This window comes from Phacochoerus africanus, chromosome 1 (assembly GCF_016906955.1).
Source record: "Phacochoerus africanus isolate WHEZ1 chromosome 1, ROS_Pafr_v1, whole genome shotgun sequence".
In the NCBI taxonomy this organism is placed as follows: domain Eukaryota; kingdom Metazoa; phylum Chordata; class Mammalia; order Artiodactyla; family Suidae; genus Phacochoerus; species Phacochoerus africanus.
Genome location: NC_062544.1, coordinates 44,603,941 through 44,620,632, shown reverse-complemented (window position 1 = coordinate 44,620,632; position 16,692 = coordinate 44,603,941). Strand labels below are relative to the sequence as shown.

General features: G+C 41.1%; 1 pseudogene; it reads left to right on the top strand.

Annotated features, from left to right (window-relative positions):
• Positions 1-13,692, top strand: part of LOC125138079 (E3 ubiquitin-protein ligase RNFT1-like) — a 35,481-nt pseudogene extending 21,789 nt beyond the window's left edge.
• The last annotated feature ends 3,000 nt before the right edge of the window (positions 13,693-16,692 follow it).

Genomic DNA, 16,692 nt, shown 5'->3' with positions numbered 1-16,692 from the left:
CATACATGTGCAATCTCAAACTCCTAACGGTAAGCTATAAAGGCTACAATTTATAAATATATATACATGATTTAGTCCTATCTTTAAAAAATTATTTCATTTTCTAGCACCTTATGGCACATACTTTGATTTTTTAAAAACAACTTTTTATTATGGAGATTTTTTGGACATAAAGCTGAGATGCTAAGAGTATAAAGCACTTCCATATATCCATTACCCATCTTCAATAATCACCCACATTCTGTCATTGTTGTTTCATCTCATCTTTATTTTTCTTTTCTGGACTATGTTAGAGCAAATCCCAGACAACATATCATTTTACTTGTAAAATATGATAGGTTTACTTTCTTTAAGAGATGAAGGCTTTCTTTACATTACAACAATACACTATTATCATACTCAACAGAATATGCAATTCCTAATTATTATCTAATACTAATCATGTTCAATCCCAGATAGTCTCAAAAATACCCTTTTTATAGTCAGTTGCGATTAGAATTCAGATACAGCCCAGGCTTTGCATTTGTTTACATCTCCTAACTATGTAATAATCTATAATAATTCCCCCCTTGTATGTATGTGTCTTTGTGTGTCTTATCATCATCACTATCACTGTATTTTGCTGAACCATTTCAAAGTCAGTAACATTTTGCCCTTAAATATTTTAACACATTGCATTTTCCCTAAGAATGGGGCATTATCTTACAAAGACACTTTATAAATATCACATCGAGGAAATTTAACACTAATGTTGTATTAATACTATTATCTATTATTCATTCTATGTTCAATTACCCCACTTGTCCTAATAATGACCTTTGTAGCTTTCTTTAAAAAATAATCTAGGAGCACATAATCAAATGTTGCATTTAGTCATGTCTTTTAGTTTCTTTTAATCTAGAATATTCCCCAGAAGTTTCTGTTGTGGCACTGAGGAAACAAATCTGACTAGTATCCATCCCTGGTCTCACTCAATAGGTTAAGGATCCTGCATTGCCCAGAGCTGTGGTGTAGGCTGCAGACACGGCTCAGATCTGGTGTTGCTGTGGCTGTGGTATAGGACATAGCTGCAGCTCTGATTCAAGCCCTAGCCTGGGAACCTCCAAATGCTGCAGGTGTGGCCCTAAAAAGCAAAATAATAACAACATAAATAGAATACTTCCCAAATGTTTTTGTCTTTCATGATATTGAATATATTAAGCATCTAGGCCAATTGTTGGGCAAAATGACCCTCAGATTTTCCCCATTGTTTTTATTTTTTTATTTTTTATTTTTTTTGTCTTATTGCCATTTCTTGGGCCACTCCCGCGGCATATGGAGGTTCCCAGGCTAGGGGTCTAATCGGAGCTGTAGCCACTGGCCTATGCCAGAGCCACAGCAATGGGGGATCCGAGCCGTGTCTGCGACCTACACCACAGCTCATGGCAATGCCGGATCGTGAACCCACTGAGCAAGGGCAGGGACCGAACCTGCAACCTCATGGTTCGTAGTTGGATTCGTTAACCACTGCGCCACGATGGGAACTCCCTATTTTTAGTTCTTGAAGGAACTACTGAAACAACTCTACATCTACCATACTTTGTTATAATTTGGAGCAAAGTTTCTACATGTTTGGTTTGAATTTGTTCCTTCTCCTACTGTTTTGCATTTCCTCTTCCCCTTTGGAGATGTTTGTTCTCAGAGCAGCACTTAACATCTATTTTTTATGTCCTTATGTGAAATAAGACTAAAGTTTATTTTCTGGGGTTTTTGCATGGTCTTAAGGATTTATCTGCAGCACTTATTCTTGGTCTTGCTCTTGAGATTTCTCCTTGTTTCAATTCAGAGAACAGCAGTGTGCAAGGGACAGGAGGTGGGTGACAGACATTGCTATCCTTGAAACACAGCCTAGCCTCTCCCACCTGGAAATTCTAATCCATCTCACACTGTGGAAACAGAAGGCACATGGATCTTGTATGTATTTCCAGTCATCAGAGCTGTGTCCACATATGTCCTCTGGTCCTTGGTGTAAACCCTACCATAGCCAAGAGAACTGGCTTTTTCTGGTCCCTGGTAGCTACATATGGCTGTTGTGGGTGAACCATGGAAGAGCTTATTGCATATTTTCTGGCCAGATGTCCTGGGGCCACTTAGCAGATACTGAATTGAGATTCCCTAAAAGAGTGTTGGAGGTTGGCAGCAGGGCACACACTGTTATAGTCTGCCATCTCCACGAGGGCCTTTGTGCCTGTGCCAGCAGCCTCTTTCCTTCCTTTGCCATGGATGTGTATTCTGTCCAACCTTCTTTCTCATCACCAAGGAGACTGCTTGGGCTGGAGGCATGCAGATGGTGCCCCAAGATTAGTCCCTGCTATAAGTCTACTTGTGCCCTTTGCACAGAGCTGTATGTTACCTAGCAGGCAATTAGCAGAAGTTCAGGGAAGGAGGATGGGAAGGAAAAAATGCTCTCCTGTAGCGCAAACAGTGAATAGTTTTGGGTTACTAGAAAATCCCACTCTCCCATCCACTCTACTTCAGGTGTCATCCCATGCCAGATTTTGACAGACAACTATGCACCCCCAAAGGAAAACTGGACACTTGCCATGGGAACTAGGGGGCAAATCTACAATGTTCATGCTTTTCAGAGTTTTATAGGGGAAATGGAAAAGAACAGTTGGTGCAGGACAATATAGGCATGAGATATTCACCATCATAATAATGATCATAGCTGCCTACAATGGTTTGTCTACTTAATTCTCCCCACAGTGTTAAGTGGAGATTGCAGTTCCCATTTAAAAGGGAGGCTGCTAAAGCTCAGAGAGCTCTATGGTCGCTCAGCTGACAGTGGAGGGCTAGGATTCTGATCCAGTTGTCTTCACCTTCAAACTACCAGCTTCACCTATTCCTCCCCACTGCTTCCTCAACAGGCTTTGCTCTGCTGACTTGATGAGTGTCACAAGGAGTTTTCTCTAATTTATGTATCTAATCTCTCCACCACCTCCAATCTCATCATATTAAATTAGACTTAACAGCCAAAGGGCTTCTTCAGAAAGCAGATCACTGACTTGGCCAAGGATTGTTGATACAGATATAAATACAAGGAAATATATGTCTTTGTATAAAATTGGATTTTGTGTGTGTGTGTGTAATACATGTACGTATCTCATGCTAATGAGTCTAGAGGACAGGATGGAGGTATAGAAGGGTGAAACACAGCAATAATTGTTTTTAGCATCTATGCCTTTCCCAAACAACTCATTTCTAGAGCCAAGCCTACTTAACAGCTTTAGCTGCTGATGACTTGAAAGGATATACACGTAGAGTTGGAAGGTGGAAGTGAAAGGGAGGTAGGAGTTCCCTTGTGGCATAGTGGGTTAAGGATCTGGCATTGCCACTGCTGTGGCTCACTGCTGTAGGTGCAGGTTTGATCCCTGATCCAGGAACTTCCACATGCCACAGGCATGGCAAAAAAAAAAAAAAAAAGAAAGAAAGGAAGGAAAGAAAAGAAAAGGAAGGAAGAAAGAAAGGGAGGGAGGGGTAATGTAAGAAGACAGAAGGATGCTCCCAGGTATGTGAGGGGCAGGTGGAAAGGCCAAGGCTGCCTCTGTGTCTGGCTTTGTGACTCCCAGTCCAGCAGAGCTCTGGCTCCAGGCCTATGTATGGGAGAAGGGAGTCTGAAGCGGAGCCAGAGGTCTGGCTAGATCAGAAACTGAATCTCTCAAACGCTAAGAGAAAGAGATTCTTAGAGGTTGGAACTTGGGAAGTTTGTTTAGAAGGACTTCAGTGTAGGAAAGGAATCTCCAGAGCTATCTTCATTCATCTTAGGTCTGCATCTTCATGCATATTATACTCCTGTGCTCCAATCTTTACAGCCAAAAGTTAAAAATGCCATGTCTTGGCTTTCCACAGTAAGTTGAAGCAGTGGTTTTACCCCAGTGATCATCATCTACACATTATTGCTGGAGACACTGAAACAATTTGAAATCTATAGCAGGAAGAGGGGAATGGAGTCTCTCTATTTTCCATGCCTTTTCTAAAATACTCTCCTAGACACCCAAAACATCAAATTGTTATGGAAAGACTCTCTGAACACAGAGGGACTATTCAAATCTCAGATTATCCATTTACACCCTGTGCGATATTGCCAATTTTCTCAGCCTTTCTGGGCCTCAATATACTCGTCTGTAAAATATAAAAAATAAAGCCTACTTCCTGGGCCTGGAAAGACAGAATGACATGATGTATGCCAAAATGCCCAGGCCTGTTCCCAACACAGTGAGAATGGTTTCCTTCCTCTATGCTCCTATACTAATCTTTCCCTTTCTTCTTTTGCCATAACTCTTCTTAGTACTTTAGAAAGGCATTATCTGTTTTTTATTTCTCCTGAAAGAACTGTTCTAATCTACCACATTGATTTGATGATGTTTATGAGTGTTTCTGAGAACTGTGCCAAGGAATGGGATGTTCTCATTCTACCCATGCACTTGCTGCACTTCAGCAAAGGGGACAGACAGCCCAGCTCAGGTATATGCAGGCTAAGGAAGACCAATGGCACTAACAGAAGCCAAGTAGTCTCCCCACCAGGCAGAACCAAGGGGCCTGAAGTTAAAAGAAAAGGATATGTTTCCCAGACATCTGTTTCTGTTGGGGGTCCAAGCACTGATCCTAGCCTCGAGGATCTGAATGCCTAATTGCTGGAGGCATCTCAAAAGAAATTTAATCAGTGAAAGCAGAAACAAATCAGTAGACAAGTTGGACCAAATGAGATGCCCTCCACTAGAGTCCTGTAATTGCCTGAGTTGGATTCCCATCAGACAAGATACCAAGTGAGAGAGTAGAAAGCTTTTTGTATCTGAAGTGAATAGAGACCTAGTGTAGGAAAATTACTAGAAAATCAAGGAAGGCAAATACAATGCTGGAAGATTTAATGTAGGCCTAGAGTGAATTTTTGTTTCTGCTCTAAAGTGTCCTCAGTAAACCTGTAATGATTTTGAAAGAGGAGAATGACAACAATGAGTGGTGGAGCAGAGGCAGAGGTAAAGGGGGAGATGTGTTCCAAGTTAGAGCTGTAGATTCGACAATGTAGTTCTGGAACTTTATGATTTTGAAGTGTAACCGCCTTAAAGTAGTACAGCCTTCTCTCTCTCTCTTTCCGTGTGTGTGTGCCTGCATGTGTATATATGTACATGTATATGTGGCCAGTTAAGAGGGCTTGAAGGCAATTCCAAAGGAGGTGGTGTAAGGATGTTTTTCAGCAAAGCAGAGCCCTTGAACAAGTGTATAAAACTCATAAGGGACCGACCACTCTGAGCAAGATCCTTGCCTGAATGTACAAGCATTGGTGTGAGGATACAGAACTTTGGAATCAGAGAGCTCTCTGGAATCCCAAATCTAGTCACCAACTATGTGGCTTTGGGCAAGATTCTTAGTACCTCTGGATTCTGAGGTTCTGATCTGTAAAATGTAGAAAAGAATCCTTACCTCAATAATTCTTACACACACACACACACACACACACACATGCACACACGTAACTCAAAGGACTATTTTGAGGTTTAAGTAAGAATGTTTTTATTATAAGCTTTGTTTTACTCAAAGACATAGACCTATTACTTCTGAATAGTTTTTTCCAGGCCAGTCTCTCTCTCCACACCTCAAATCACTCTTCTAACTCTCCTGTTTCAATCACCTGGCAAATACCAACCAAACACCCACCATATATTCTGCTCCCAACACACTTTTGAACCCAAAGTAAAGGTCAAACCAGAATTCTTGTTCTAAAGACGAAGCCAAGAGGAGATACAAGAGGTGGGTGGTAGGGCTGGATGTGACTCAAATTGGGACACTGGTGGAAATGGGTTTTGGTGCTCTGCTGCCTCCCTTACACGGATGTACTGGTTTCTTCCTGGGGCAGGCACTGATCATGGTCTTCTCAAGGCCGTTCGCCCTGCATTTCACTTCCAGATTTTGTAATAAATGAATGTGCCTTGTTATTGGGAAGGGTAGGCCTCTCTCCTAACCTTAGGAGAGTGAGTCATGGTTACTTTTAGCCCACAGTAACCGCACTCCCCTTTGCAAGTGACTGGTTTAAAGGAAGGCTTGAAGCTTCTGCTAAGAATTTCACTTTCACAGTAAAAGTCACAGATGTAGCTTGCAAAGCTAAGTGCAAGTGATACCTGAAACTGCAACAGCCATTTTGGGGCCAAGAGACAAAAAACACAAGGATTAAAAAGTGAATAACCAAAGATGGAGAGAGTGGGGGATAGAAGACAGAAAGAACCTGGATTCTTGATGACATAACAGAGCCTTGAACTGCTAAACTTCTTATCAAGTGAGATGAGTAAATGTGTGTATTGCCTAAGTCACTCTTAATTGGATTTTCTGTTACTTGCAACTAAAACATTCCTATCTGATATTCCTTCCTTCTGAACAGCAACCCTCTCTGAAGTGCTGCAAGGTCATACTGCCACCTTCCTCATAGTCCAACAGCTGGCTGCCGAGGATCCCTGCTAAGGTATTAGCTGGACTTAGGGGATGTTTTCATCAAAGAGTATATATATATATTGGCCGTGCCTGTGGCATGAGGGATCCAACCTATACTACAGCACCGACAATGCTGAATCCTTAACCTCTCGAGCCACCTGGGAATTCCAAAGAATATTTTAATTTTAACATAGGATATCTGGGACCAGAAAAATTTTGTAGAGACAAGGCATAAAACCATGATGGTGGAATGACAGGTTGTGGGATGGATACTTTGCAGAAGACCGAGAGTCTTCATTTCTGGCCCTTCACACTCAGTGTGTAAATGACCATCTGGTCTACCTACATTTGTTCCCGAGAGCCTTGCTTTACCTCACGCACCTCATGTACTCAAAGTGTGGTCCACCAGCAGTACTAGCATCACCTGAGGACTTTTAAAAATGCAAAATCTCATGCCCCTACCCCTGTTGAATCAGAGCCCAAATTTTAACAAAGATCTCCAAGTGACTTATATGCACATTAAAATTTGAGAAGCCACCCCCCTCCCCCAACCCAGAAGACAGACTTGCTAGAGTTAGAAAAAGATCAGTTTGCTAGTACTAGGCGAAGATAGGGCAAGGCACAACGTTCATATTGTCTTCTTATCCAGCTGTAGAGATCTGGGGTAGACCAGATTTACTGAATATATGGGTAATTCTTTCAAAGTCATCTGAACATAGAGACCAGAACCACCTAACACAATTCATTTGTTTCAAGATCTTATTTCTGAAATAGACATGAGTTAGGCAGAAATTGAGAGACATAACAGAGATGGAAATAGCGGTGGTGTGGTCTAAGGAAGGGCCCACTGGAGCCAGACATGTTCTCACATTACAGGCCCTCAATTAGGGGGCTTCATGTCAGGGTTCACCCATCCCTCAAAGACTCAGAATCTCATTATTGGCAGTGCCTGGTGATCTGATGATAAGAGTTATCCACATCAATAAAAATAAACATTAGTCCACATGAGACTCAAGAATGTAACGAAATTAATAAAATAAAATATACCGCCATCACATGGGCAGGAAAGCTTTCTTTGGCCTGGTCCAGAGAATTCCCTATGTGATAAGCTTCATGGTAACCCAAGAAATAACCAGAATCATCTTACTGATTTATCAGGAGACAACCCTAAAACTAGAACCAGAATTATTGAAAATCCCTAAAATCTGTTCATTTTTTTTTTAAGGCTGACTTACATGGGAGGCAAAATCAAAATGAGAAGGATGCTTTGTGTGCATGGAATTATTAAGAGGTGAAAACATAGAAAGATAACTCCTTCACTCACAAAGTACAACCCATGTGTTGGGATTTGCTAGTGGGTTATAACCAGTTGTGAAGTAGTCACTAGCAATTTATACCTTAAAATGAAAGGTTTGAAGTTTATGAATGATGTACTATACTGGAGATCCCCCAAACTACTCTCAGGCTCAATGATTTTCTAGGACTTACAAGATTCACATACTGTTATACCCACGGCTATTTATTAAAGTGAAAGGATACTCATTAATATCAGCACGGGGAAAGGTGCATGAGGTAAGCCAGGAGAAACCAGAATACAAGCTGTCAGACGTCCCCTCCCAGTAGAAGAACATGAGGATGCACTTAATTTCCCAGCAGTTGTGTCTGACAATACATATAAAGGGTTGCCAACCAAAGAAGCTCCTCTGAGTCTTGGCATTAGGTTTTTGCTTTTGTTTTTAAACCTGAACAGCATCTGAATTAGGATCACCAGTAACAAGGCTACTGTGAGACAAACAGTAGTGACAGTCTGAACTATAGTTGTGGAAATGGAAAGGAGAAGAGACCTACTCAGAACAATTCAGATATGGAATCTATGGACTAAACTCTAAGAATCTGGTAAACAGTGCCATGTCAGAGAAAGGAATGGAAAAGGGGTTGAGAGTCCCACATGCTCTAAGATTTGGAGTATAAGGTGACTCGGTGACTGCCGTGCTACTATAGGAAATAGGGAAAATGGAAAATAGGCACTGGAGACTTTTTGAGGAGGGGCAGGTGGGTGGGGGTGGATCAGAGATTATCTATTAGATTTAGAAATGGTGAGTCTGAAATACCAATAGAATGTCTGAATGGTGTCCATTAGGACATTTGACAAATGAGCCTATAATTTGGGAGAGGGCTAAAGCTTGAGACCCCTTAGCATTGAGGTTCTGTAGAACTAAAAGACATTATCTTCTTCGGATAGTTTTTCCAAAGAAGACATACAAATGGCTAACAGGCACATGAAAAGATGCTCAACATCACTAATTATCAGAGAAATGCAAATCAAACTCACAAGGAGGTATCGCCTCACACCTATCAGAATGACCATCATCAAAAAGTCTACAAATAACAAATGTTGGTGAGAATGAGGAGAAAAGGGAACCCTCCTTCACTGTTGGGAGTGTAAATCAGTGCAGCCACTCCAAAACACAGTATGGAGATTTCTTAAAAAGTTAAAAATACAACAAGCATATGACCTAGCAATTCTGCTCCTGAGTATATACCTGGAAAAAAAAATGAAAACAAGAATTCAAAAAGATACATACATCCCAGTGTTCACAATAACCAAGACATGGAAACGACCTAAATGCCCATCAAGAGATGACTGGATTAGGATGTTTCTCTCTCTCTCTCTCACACACACACACACACACGGGAATATTACTCAGTCATAAAAAGAATGAAATATTGCTGTTTGCAGCAATGGATGGGCCTAGAGAATATTATGCTTAGTAAAATGTCAGAGAAAGACAAATACTGTATGTTATTACTTATATATGGAATCTAAAAAAAAAAAAATACGTGTGAATGTATACACAAAACAGAAACACTCACAGATACAGAAAACAACCTTGTGGTTACCAAAGGGAAGGGAAGGATAGAGGGACAAGTCAGGGGTATAAGATTAACAGATACAGACTATAATATATAAAATAGATAAGCAACAAGTATATACTGCATAACACAGGGAATTATACCCATTATCTTAAAATAACCTGAATGGTATATGACCTGCAAAAATATGTACTAACTATCCTGTACAACTGAAACTAACTGTAAATCGACTATACTTCAATTTAAAAAAAAAATAAAGAGAATATAAAGGGAGAAGAGAGGCTGTCCTGAGAAGTGTGGGGATGCCAATATTTAAGTGACAGGCAAGGAAGAGCCATCAAAAAAAGTTAGAGAAGAGAAGCAGAGACAACTTGTGTCAGAAGCCAAGGCAGCAAAGGGAGTCCAGAATTCTGACATTTCTTGAGAAGTCAAGCAGGATGTCGGAGGGAGACTGCTGAGCCTGGTTGGCAGCAAAGAAAGCCAATCCTTCATGACCTTGAGGGGGACGTTGGCCAGATTTCAGGGATTAGGGAATAAGTGAATACTGGGAAAGCAGAGGACAGAGACTCTCTCCCCCAAGCCTCGAGGGGAAGTGGGAACTCTTGTGGATGTGGTAGTTGGGGGGTGGGACATGGATATGACAAATGGGCAGCAACCAAATGCAAAATGCTGACCCAGAGAGCACCCCAAAACTTTGAAAAGCTTAGAAAAGTAGGTCCCCCAAAGTCCCCAGATGATGACAAGATTTTTTTTTCTCACAAAGTTGGGGCAGCCACTTTGAAAAAAAGCTTTAAAAGCTGATGATACTATGAATGTCCCTCAGAGACCACAGGGAAAACGATCCCACAATCAATTACCATCTAGGCACTCCTCACTCCTCACGGAATTTGGCGGGTCCTTGGGTGCTGCGTTCCAGTTCAGGATCTCCACTCTTCAGATTAAAGAGTCATTACAACTCTGTTTATTTTAGAAAAGATTAATGGTTCCCCCTTCTCATTTCTCAAGAACAGACTTTCATCTGCATAGAGTGAGTCATTAAATATATCGGCTCAACCGCTTCGACTGCAAGATTACAGATATAAAAATCATTCGATTTTGACAAAAAACAGCTGCAGCGTTTCTCATTGAGTCCACAATCATGTGTGGATAAAGATAGGGAATGTGACTGGTAAAGTTTTCTTGATAGAAACACAGGATCTCCACCCTAAACAGCAATCTTCCCAAGACCCTCCAACAAGTCACCTTCTCTAAGAGGTCTCTCAGTGAATTCAGGCCAAGTCAACTTAATTCAGTTCAACTTACTTTCATGAGCTACTCCTATGAACAGAGTGGAATGTGAAAGATGAACAGGAAGGAATATTTATGCTCAGAAATTTACAGTCTATCAGCCTAAACCCACTAAAAACTAAGACTTTGTGGTGGAGGTGTTTAGGGAAAGAGCATTGGAAGGCAAGCTCAGCCCTCGGGCAAGACATTCTGAAGGGGATGGTGTTGGAACTCAATTTGAAGACCTTGGGTTCTATGTGTGTATGCATACGTGTGCATGCTCACTCATGCATGTATACACATAGGTGTATAGGAGTGATTTAGAGGGAACGTGAAACATATAAGTACATACATGGAGGCAGAGAACTGCAGTGCATAGGTAATTTGTAGGAAAATCAGAGTTGGAGGAAGTTTTAGGTCCAGACATTCACACAATTGGATGTGTGTTAGCTCTACCTAGGCAACTTGTGACAATTTCATCAGCCCAGTCCTTGCCCCTGGATTTCATAAGCTAAGCTGCTGGGACTTGAAGATGTTAATGATTATCCAAGGTCATACTGCTCATTAATTAGCAGCAGAGCTGGCTGGAGAATCTGTTTTCAGGGAAGGACAATTTTTTTTTTTTTCCTTTTTGAAGGGACCTGAGATTTGTGAAGACTTGTAAGAGTGAAGACTAAAGAAGCAGTTCTATGGAAAGACTGGATGAAAGGTTAAGGAAATTGGGATATTTCTATTAGCATACAGAGTCACTGAAGATTTCAGAGGGAGAATATTTCAGATGGAAAGTCTGGGGATTGTCAAACTAATCAGAGATATGATCAAAGAACAAAATTTGTGGTTTGCCTGTTGACTGAAGATAGAATCACAACTGGTTTACAGATTTCATATCTTCCCAGCCAGCAAAGCCCTCTTACCCTTGTCTGAAGCACATTCCTCTTGAAGCCCACAGAGGCCATGTTTTTTTCTTCCTGACATAAATAACAAAATATCTATGAGAAAATATCACTTCATCAAGCATCTTTCAAAACAGTTCATTAAACCCTTGGAATGCATAGTCAGCAAGAGGATTGCAAATTTTGAATCTAACTTCTGGCCCAAGGGCAATATATGCCCATCCTCTCCATCCCACCTCAGGTGGAACACCTCCACGGCAAGAGTAGCAGCCACAAGTCTATGCCTGAGGATAAACAGGGAGTAGTAGGTGGGGAACCAGAAGCAAATCAGGAGTCTGGGCTGCAGATATTGGGCCTCTCAATAACCCCATGGGCAGATGAAAAGCCTGGGGATCAGAAGCATGTTGCTCCTGGAAGTGTGGGTTCTGGGGATCTGGGCCTATATATGGCTACCTTGCTTATTGCAAACTAAGGGAGAGGGGTGGGAAAGGTACTTGAAGTTTGTACTTCCTTTATCTCAACAGTTATTTATAGTGGGTTTTATAGTGGGCAATACTGGCCTTGGAAAGACAACTACTCGGACTGCTGAGTTGGACTGGAGCTGCCTGACGTGGGCTTTGAAGGTGATGGCCCCAAGGCGTCACTCCACCTTTCCTGCCATCACCGTCCAAGCCCAGGTCCACTTAATGTCATGGAGGAGACAGAGCCTTGAAGAAAAGCAATCTGGACCACAGAAAAAGTATTCAAGGGTCAGACATGCTAAGCGCACAGTCTTTCAGGAGCTCCAGGCAGGGAGGATGTCTCAGCCTCCCAAAGTGTCCAAACAAGATTGACTGGAGAAGCTTCCTGTCTTTATTCTGGAGATGCTCAGATCCAGATAAACTCCACCCCTCAAGAATGTGCTGAAAATACAAGATCCAGAAATATAAGGTCAGGTGTTCATAGTGGCACCCATGGATGTGTACATAGTTGCCTACGGAGCCACTCCCACAATGAAAGGAAGCAAGGCAGCCTGATGACACCAACTCAGAGTCTGGAGATCATGTCAGCAGCTCCTTCTTCTCAGTCTCTTCAAGGCGTTGCCAAAGCATCTTCCATATATATATATATATATATTTATTTATTTATTTATTTTGGTCTTTTGTCCTTTTAGGGCCACATCCACAGCATATGGAGGTTCCCAAGCTAGGGGTCTAATCGGAGCTATTGCTGCTGGCCTACATCAGAGCCACAGCAACGCGGGATCCGAGCCACATCTGCAACCTACACCACAGCTCACAGCAACGCTGGATCCTTAACCCACTGAGCGAGGCCAGGGATAGAACCCACAACCTCATGGTTCCTAGTTGGATTCATTTACTCTGCACCACATCGGGAACTCCTTCCCTATATTTTGATTCTGAGTGTCAAGCCTGTTATAACAGGAATTGCTCTTGGAACTGCACGGCTTACAACTTCTATATATGCAAACAAAAGCATTTTAAATCAGGTTCTTCTAAAAGAAAGGCACTTGGAAATTGTGCCTTTTTTTACTGGTATTCCTAGCAGGAGCTTCTGTTCTTTCATAACGCACCTTTCATTCTCAGTCATTTTACTACAGCTTAATTTTTTAAAATCCCATTTTGGACCATTTGAGCTTCTGGGAAGTACTTTGGATTGTTGGAATCACAGACTTCATTGTGAAATTCCTCTTCATGGGCTTAAAATGTCTTATTTTATTGGTGCCTTCTTTTATCATGCCTTTTAAAGCCAAGGTTTACCGGTATATGCTTTTAGAAGAATTATGTCAGTATTACCAAACACTTATTCCCATTCCAGTTTGGTTTCATTACCTTATAAACTATGAGGAGTTTGATAATGTAACTAGATGGAGTCTAGGGATATTGCTGGTTTTACTCAACCTCATACTGACACTTCCGGACTTTTTTGGACATCTAAGAACTTTCAGATGGGTTTTGCGAATATTTTTCACACAATCAAGTTACAGAGTGGCTGCCAGCAAGAGACAATGTTCAGATATGGATGATATTTATTCACTAGGTCAAGCTGAATTTCAAAAGCCAATTCTTCTCATCTGTCAGCAACTATTTTGTGAAGAGAGAAAACATGTACGCTCTGCAGAACTGTGATTTCAGACCATATAAATAAGTGGAAATGTGGAGCTACTTCATCACACCTTCAAATGCATGAATTTTAAACTTCATATTAAGGCCACTAAATGCTAATTTCATTTAGCTACAGTGACTATTGATAAAGACATTAGAATGGATTTTCAGGGCTAGAAGTTAAGGAAAATGTTTCTAGATGGTTTTAGAGTATTACAATAAGACTTAAGTATGTAGTACAATTTATCAAGATTAAATGAAAAAAACCCTACATTTAAAAATATATAAATGTAATGTTCAACCTAATGCATATGTAACATTTACTCTATCCTAATTATCTGACAGATGGCTGCATGTTAAATTGTAAATGTTTTCTTGTTAATGCTACCAAAATGACAACTGCATAACTAGAACCAGAACTAGAGGAATTCAAGTATTCTTTCTTGATGTTGTTTTCACAATAAAGACTATTTTTCATAATATTTTAAGATACACATTATGTGGAAGTAGAATTATCTTTATCACTGAACTTTATAATTTTCATTTAAAAAATTTTAAAATTTTTCATAAAATTTGTTTTTGTTTTTGCATTTTAGGGCCGTACCTCCAGCATATGGAAGTTCCCAGTCTATGGGTCAAATTGGAGCTACAGCTGCTGGCCACAGCCACAGCCACAGTCACAGCAATGTGGGATCGGAGCTGCATCTGAGACCTACACCACAGCTCATGGCAATGCCGGATCCTTAACTCACTGAGTGAGGCCAGAGCCCGCATCTTCATATATACTAGTCGGATTCGTTTCTGCTGAGCCACAACAGGAACTCGGAGGAATTACTCTCTGTAGTAGGATTAGCAATCATTGAGAACAGCTGATTTAAATTCCTTTTGTTTGCAGACATCATAATACAGTCCTGCCATCAGCTTTAATGTTATGATCTTGCTTTTTGTATAATGCCATGGACTATCTTGAAGTAACTATTAAAAAAACCCACATGAATAAAAAAAAAAAGACAACAACTTGGCATCAATAGCTGATCAATGCATGTATCATCTGCTTCCTTGTACCTTTACCATGCGGAAAATTCCCCTAGCCTCTATGCTATAATTTTCCTCCTTCTTTTTGTCTTCTGGAGGGCATAATATGGTTTTAACTTAAAGATTAAACAAAAGCATCTAAGTAGAAGCACACCTTATAGAAGAAAGCTCAAGATTACAATTAAAATGTTGGTGGTGTTATTGGATGCCAGAAAAACTATCACCTTGGAACAAAGATTGGGCTAAAATAGCCCAGAACAAGGAAAATTATTTAAAAAAATCATCTGCACTATGTATCAGTTCATCTGCATTTTGTGCTAAAGGAAGGTCAGAGGTCACATACCTTCCCCTCATCCTGTGCTCAGATACAGTGCTTCTCCATGGGCATGCTATCGGTAATGCAGCAGTTCTGTTGTGCAGAATCTTCCCACAATGCAGGACACCCAGTATCCCTAAGTGCCAGCAGCACTCCTCAGCCTTGCAAAGCTATGAGTGTTCTAAGCACCACTGCTCTAATGTCTCAGAGTGCATTGTTTAAACTGTTTCATCTGATCAGCTTAACATAATGATTCAAAATGTTAGTAACATCTTCAACTCTTCAGATGATGAACTGAGGCTTGAAATGAATTGCTGGCTTTTCCACATGGCTAGTGAGGGGTACTGCTGTCTCTAACCCAGAGGGCCGACTCAAAATTCATCTCCTTATCTTCTTTGTTTTTTGTTTTTGTTTGGCTGCCAGGGACTGAATCTGAGCCACAGGTGCGACCTACACCACAGCTGTGGCAAAACTGGATCCTTAACCCACAATGCTGGGCTGAAGATCAAACCCACACCACTGTAGAGACAACACCAAATCCTTAACCTGCTGTGCCACAGTAAGAACTCCTCAGCTCCTTTTCTAAAACACTGCGCTGCCTTTCAATTGAAGCAGAGACTCAGACTTGATCTCAACCCACTAGTAAATTATGTGCAAGTGAATTTTTGCTGTTACTGCTGTTGTTTATATTTCTGGGTGTCTTTTAAGGATCCTGGGTCTTGTTAAATAGAGGATACTTTGTTCTGCAAGGTCCTTGATGGAAGAGTAGGGGTAGAAGCTAAGAGGAACTGGGTTAGTTTGGCTAACAGAAGGAACAGATCATGAAGCTTCTGGGACCATGGGGGAGGGGGAAATAGGAGAGCAGGATGCTTATGTAAGTTTCATGAACAGATTTCATGAAAACGACAAAATGACAATGACTGACATCACATACAGAATAAAGACCAAATGCTAAGCATAACTGTTATCCAATTATGATTATTACACGCTACATTTCTCATAAAAGCATCTAGTTTGTTCTCAATGAAAACTTGGTGAAACCTGGGTTGTTTTCCGTTGAACATGACAGTCTGTTCTTGTTTTCTAGCTCGAATGCTCTTGTTTGCTGCTGTTTTTGTTTTTAAGACCTTATGACTGATTGCTCCCTTATCTTTGTATGTCCACTAATCTTTATGTGAGAATCAGGAGATGGCGCCCTTGAATACCTGCCCAGTCCTACAACTGAGTTTCATTCGAACCAGTGCCTGAGTGCTGCCCTCTAGGGGTTCTCTGATGCACTGCCCTGCAGCCCTGAGAAGGATGCTCATCAACTCTAGGTCAAAGGGCACCTCCAAGGCTCCCAGTGTTTCAAATAGTTCAGAGAGGAGAATAAAAGAAAAACCATTACTGATTCAAAATTTTGTGTTACCTTCTTCTACCCTGATGCATCCCAAGAAGTCTCTCAATTCCCCCTCACGGTCACAATCATCTTGTTCGACCTCTTGCCCCAAGGCAGGTTTTGGCTTGACAAGTTCCGGACACAAATAGTCAGTGGTTGACTTTCATTCAAATATTAATCAAAAATCAGATGGGCATTGTGTTCTTTGAAGATGAACGTGATAGGCATGAAATCTCAAAAGAAATTCTGTAGGGAGGAAATCCAGGGTCTCAAGTGGGTCTCTCCCTGATCCCTGGGCAAAGCTTGCCATCACAACCAGCACAGAAGGGGGAACACTCTATCCAGCTTCCACTCTTCCCTCAG